The sequence below is a fragment of the Dermochelys coriacea genome, chromosome 13, assembly GCF_009764565.3.
Source record: "Dermochelys coriacea isolate rDerCor1 chromosome 13, rDerCor1.pri.v4, whole genome shotgun sequence".
Classification (NCBI taxonomy): Eukaryota; Metazoa; Chordata; order Testudines; family Dermochelyidae; genus Dermochelys; species Dermochelys coriacea.
In genome coordinates this window covers 6,704,002-6,710,440 of record NC_050080.1, presented here as the reverse complement: position 1 = coordinate 6,710,440, position 6,439 = coordinate 6,704,002, and positions in this window count along the sequence as shown.

The window sequence follows — 6,439 nt, the reverse complement described above, 5'->3', positions numbered from 1 at the left end:
CCACAAATTATTAAAACTCTTGCTGCCATTGTAACATCTCACTCCGCATAAGCAATTCTTAAATCCCACTAAAAGAAAAGCAGTACTTGTGGCACCTTAGAGACTAACAAATTTATTAGAGCATAAGCTTTCGTGAGCTACAGCTCACTTCATCGGATGCATCCGATGAAGTGAGCTGTAGCTCACGAAAGCTTATGCTCTAATAAATTTGTTAGTCTCTAAGGTGCCACAAGTACTGCTTTTCTTTTTGCGAATACAGACTAACACGGCTGCTACTCTGAAACCTGTTAAATCCCACTGTCAGTGTTCACACTTGTGGACTTGAGGAAGCTGTAGCATGGTCAAGACAGGCTATTTGATACCTCTGTTCTCTATGCAATCTTTAAGCACCTGGAGGTAAAGCACAAAACAGCTCATTGAGGGACCAAACTTTATCTACTAGCTTTATCAATGTAAAAAAGAAATCTGTAATTACAGCATCTTCATCACTATGCTTTTCCACTTTTGTCCTAGGAATAATCCATGATTGCTTTCCAGAGCTTGCTGTGTCTCAGGATGTGCTACTATGAACAGGAGGCATTAAAGGTTCTAAGCTCCAAACTATTCTAGAGTTTAAAACCAGCAGAGCTCTAGAATGGTGTTATGTATATAACTGATTATTTGATTCGCTGGCTGAACAAAAAAATTGAAAATAAAATTTAGTTTTGCGTTGAACAAAACATTTTGTTTGAGTTTTTTTTTAAACCTTTTATTAGAAAATACAACTGAGGTAAAATGTGAAACAAAAAGTAATTTCAAACTGATTTTTTCAGAATTTTGTTAGGTGTTTTTGGGGCAGTTTTTTTTTTGGTCAGCAAATTCAACACACATTCGTGAATCTGTATTTTTTGTCTGAAAAAAGTGTCTGCTGAAAATTTTTTCCCACACAGCAACAACTGTTCTCGTCTCTTGTAGTTTATTTCTGATGAAATGTGCCAGAGTGGAGACTCTAGAAATTGATGTCACTTTCAGAGTTACATGGGACAGATTTCAAATAGAAACATCTTTCCATACATATCATGGGCCAAAATTTGCGCAACTAGGAATCTAGTTAGTGTCTTCAGTTCACATTGATTTGCCAGCCTGATTTTCAAAAGTGCTGAGCATCCAACAGTCTCCTCAGGGTAAACAGCACTTTTGAAAATCAGGCAGGTGCCTTAACAGAGATTAGGAGCTTAACTTTAGACTCCTAGTTTTGCAAATCTTGGCACACTGTAAATCTATACAACTAAATGTATACTGGCTGCTTGTTTACTCTCAGCTCTCTAATACCGAACTTAGTATGGGTAAGTTTCTAGTGGGACATATATATTAATCTATTTACTTATTCCAAACATATTTATTTATAACTAGTGGGTTAAATATAGTTTCTGCAGAGCATGTTATGCGGAACAGTACAATTATGATCAATACATCTGGTGGCACAGAATGTTTTTAGTTCACCTTAGCTGTGGCTTGTGGTGCTGCATGAAGAGAGTAGGTGACAGAAGAGATGCAAAACTGAGAACAGCAAGAATATTAGCTACACTAAATCGCACCAGCAACTCTGTTACATTGACAGTACATATTTACCTCAGCCGTGTGATAAAGCACTGAGAGTGGTCCAGCAGAATAGAAAAATTACCTTGGAAAAGCTCCTTACCAATTTCAATACAAATATTTAATTCTTATCCAGAACCTATTTATTTTCCTCCTGTTTTGTAATTATTTTTCAATAAAAAAGCAAAAACAGGTGGTGCTGGTAACAGGGTACTCTTCTTGCAAGTGTAATATCAATCTTCCCTCTGTATTTTCCACCAAATGCATCCAATGAAGTGAGCTGTAGCTCACAAAAGCTTATGCTCTAATAAATTTGTTAGTCTCTAAGGTTCCACAAGTACTTTTCTTTTTGCGAATACAGACTAACACGGCTGCTACTCTGAAACCTGCAACTAGTAGTGTAACAGTACTTGGGGACAATATATTTGGCAAGACAAATATTTGCCTCTCATCAGGGCTGTCTTCATTACTGTAACCATTGTGTAACATTATCAAATCATATCCATTTAGCAGTAGTTGCACAGTAAATTATGGTTGTGCAGGACTGGTGTCTACACTGCAGACCTCTGTTGGTATAACACCACTCAGGGGTGTGAAAAATCCATATATCGACCTAATCCCCTGTGCAGACAGCACATCATCAGCAGGAGAAGCTCTCCCATTAATTTAGCCGCCTCTGAGGGAGGTGGATTAACTATGGTGATGGGACCAGCTCCTAAGTGCTACAGTGGCGCAGCTGCACCAGAAGACACAAAGACAAGCCCTACGTTCTGGAGATATAAGTCTCAAAAGAAATAGTCATTTAAAACAAAAGTTGCTAGATGGGTTCCTCCCCCACCACCCCAGCCTAGAGATCAAACTATTGAACTATGGATCAACATAGTGTCAAGCTGTTGAGTGTTACCCAAGATAATGCAAGGCACTTGCCCAATCTATGGAGGTCCCAAATTGGGAATGGTATTTTTGAAAATGTACATTTTACACTGCACATGTGCTAAGGGAGGACCCTGGCTAGAATTTCCATTCCCACTATTTTATATGCTTTAAAGCTCAACTCTTGTAAGCGCTCTAAGATCCAAATGGTTAATTGGATCGCTTTGAAATGTGGTGTGCCTCATGCCCGTGCAGGGTAGCTTTAGTGATCCACATTTGGGGTGCAAGGGGATACTTAAATAACAGCGCCCCCCCATAATGGTTTCCTTCTGCTGCCTCGTACTGTTAAATGGAGAGATATTTACCAATGACTGGACGAATCACAGATCTTGATTGCTATAAACTCACCCTGCCTTTAATATATTTAAAGATAAGCTAATCACAAGCCCTCACCTAAGAAAAACAAAAGGAGTTTTGAACTGAGTTGCTGGAGTTTGTTACAACTTGTGAGTCATGGGTAGCACTTTTAGTTTGGGGGAATGTAATCAAAGTATTTAGGTTAAAAATTAGACCTGTGAATGCTTTCTGGAACAGAAGAGACATTGAGGGTGGAGTGGGGGGCTGGGAGGAGAGAAGACTGCAAAACGATGAGAGTTATGAGTAGAAGATAAATGGGGGTAGGTGGGTGGTAGGAGGGGGACAAGAAGCTGGGGCTTCAGGTAAGAGAGGCGAGGAACTCCCCAGGTGTCAGTGCACCCCAATGCCCTTGCACCCTCAGCTCTGCCAGGGCACCCCAAGCCTGCCTGCACCCCAAAGCTCTGCCAGTGCACCTCAACTCTGCACCCACAGCTCTACCAGGAGTGAATGTCCCACCATGGCTGTTTCTAATCTGAATCTTCGTACACCTGGGCAATAGAGATTTAGTAACTCGTATTCCTTGCTCCAAGACGATCAAAATGGTCTCAAATGGTCATTTTTTAGTTAGTCTAGTCCATGGAACCCACTAAGTTTTTGGAGGAGCCAAATTCTGAGCAGTATTTAACAACACGTTCACTTCTTCACCTGCATAGATGTGCAGCCTGGAAGGATTACAGAACGCATGCAACCATTAAGAAAAATATCAAGATGGTTACTTTATGCCTTCCTGGGTAGTTCAAATCTTTGTATACCTGCACAATAAAGATTTAATAAACTCAAGTTGATTGCTACACATTGTCTATGTTATAATATAACCTATTTTTATTTTTACTGTGAGCATAACAGAATAGTCAACAGCCAATCTAACCAAAATTGTTATATTGGGTGGAGCAGAAGCCGGGGACAAAGGACCGTGCACCTGCATGTGTACATTTCAGCAACTGTAGGGTTGATAAAGGAGTGTGTGTGTGTTAAACAGAGCATAGCAGAAGGAGGGCAGAGTTAAGAGGGCAACTCTACCTCTATAGTTTGTTTTCTGGAAATTTGTATTTTGCTCAACCCGGTATTCTGTCAGGGAACAATATATGACTGAGTACCCTCAACTCTGCATTAATAACTATTGTGCCATTGAATTAGGAATCTATTTGGTGAAGACATTGCCATGGTAACATTCCAGGTAAAAAGAGTTCCTTTGACATGTTTTAAGCCAAGTAATGGTAAGATGACAGACAGCAATAAAATGGATTTAAAAATAACTAAACAAGATGTGGCAAACAGTAATTCAAACATCAGCTCTTCAAGCTTCTATTCGCTGCACAAACTGCATGCTCTAAAACATCAAGGTCTGCTTTAGGGGGGTCAAACACTCACATCTGGTATTTGCATACGGAGGAAGAGTAGGAAAAATTAAAGGGTGAACAAGGAGATAGAATAGGAGGTGGCGCCCTTTTGCAGGTACATAGGACCTCCCTGAGTCTCCCAAAAGAGGATAGGATTATCACTAGGATTATCCTAATTTAAAACATAAAAAGATAAGTGACTTAAATCACACAGCAACCCCATTAGGAACAGAACCCATCTGCTCAACTCCCAGACCCCTGCTCTAATCTCTAGTCCACACCAGACATTAAAAACACCAAAGTCAAAACTCATAGGAGGGGACGCAATGGTAATATTTTCAGTTTTTGTTATTAATTTTTCCAGTAGGAGAGCTTTGAAGGGAGGAAGGAGGTGAAGTCAATGAGATATCCAAATACAAGCAGGAAAAATCAAATTCAGAGGGAGATGCCAAGAAATATAAACTGTGGAATCTGAAGTAGACGGCAGCCACAGCATGGTTCAATGGCTAGGACAGAGCATCGCAGGTCAGAAAAATGGTGTTCTACCCCTGCCTCTGTCCTGGCTGAGTCACCAGCTTGGTCAAGTCACTTCACTTCTCTGTGCTTCATTTTCCCCATCTATAAAAGGCAGCAACACTTAACCTTTGTAACAAAATCTATTAATGAGAAGTGCTTTGCAAGAGCTAAGTATTATCATGAAGGACAATAATATGTCAAAAGAGGCAAGTTTATGTACTATCACCGTATCAAGCTCCACAGAACAATACAGCTTTGGAACAGGGGAGCTGTGTCTCCATTACTTGAGAGTGGCACTGGAGCTGAATTCTGATTAACAGGCAGCATTTCTTTAAAAATTGCAAGTATCTTTCGGCTAAATAAACTGTATAGTTTGCAACTACGATATTCTTGCAAGGCAGAGGTTTCCCAAGCTTAACGGATTACACAACACACAGAACACTAGCTGAGTCGGGAGAACAGTTGTGAGAGTTAAGAGGGACTGTTTTGTCTTCCATTTTCTTGCTTTAGTTTCATATTTATTTCATTTTACATAAAATCCCATCCCATTTTGTACCATTGCTTATAGATATGCCTGCACAAGAAGCAAACAGCACAACTATTGTACAGCAGGGTTTGCTTTTTGGGTGTGTGTGTCAGTTTTGGGGGTTTTTTTGGTAGCACAAGAAAGGCTGACACTTCCTTGCCATTTCATATACTGACTCAGAGAGCTAAAATTGTTCTAGTGACTGCAGTAGCTGACATTCGTTTCCCCCTGCATAAGGTTAGGCTGGAAAGTACACATTATTAGATGGAAAAGGAGATACTTGTTGCTTCACGTAAGTTATTACCTCCCTAGTGTGTTGTCGTCAGTTTAATACAAAGAAACGTACACTGTTCCTTTTAGCTTAAATCCTGTAGCGCATCTATGAGTAAATCTATGGCTAATGCATAGGAAGTCAATAGACAGGAAAGAAGTGCCAGGTAGAATTAAATTCGATAATAAATCTACTTTAAAAATGCTTTAGATAAAAGTTTGTTGGGTTTGCTGTAAAACTACAATTGCAAGCTTTGAAAATCAGGAGACTAGTGGGGTGTGAGGAGAGAGAAAAAACTTAGGACTTGCACTTCACACCCATGTACCCCTTTCCTAAAACCTCACCGATTTAAAAAAAAAAAAAAACAAAAAAAAACACCAACAAAAAACTCCAAAAACACACACCATATTTTACAAACACACTAAGTTAAGGTCGCAGTGACTGCTTTTATCCTCAATTTCCCTACTTTTGTCAGCTTGTTTCAATCTTAATGTAACTCAGTTAGTTTTGTTTGTTCCTTGTCATTTCTCATTCAAATCCAAGTTGTATTAAGCTCTCATTAATCAGTAGCAAGTGTAACCACCATGAAAATTAAGCACCTGAAAGGCTGGTAATGTTGCTTTCTAATACAGTTGTACTTGCAGTTATGAATCATTTTTTGAGAATGCTGTGATGTCTATAATTATAATCACAGCTTTAGGACATGCAAGATGTACTGCTCTGGTTGCCTGTTGCATTAGAGAAATACAAGTAAACAAAAAACTATCATTCTTTGAGCAAAAATACTTTCAAGCATTACTAAAATATTAGACCAAGTATATGCACAATAAGTGATTCAACTTTAACATCACACATTCTACAGGACAGGAGAAATATTGCTGCGTATTTATTCTATCTGATTTTTAGAATGTATTGCTA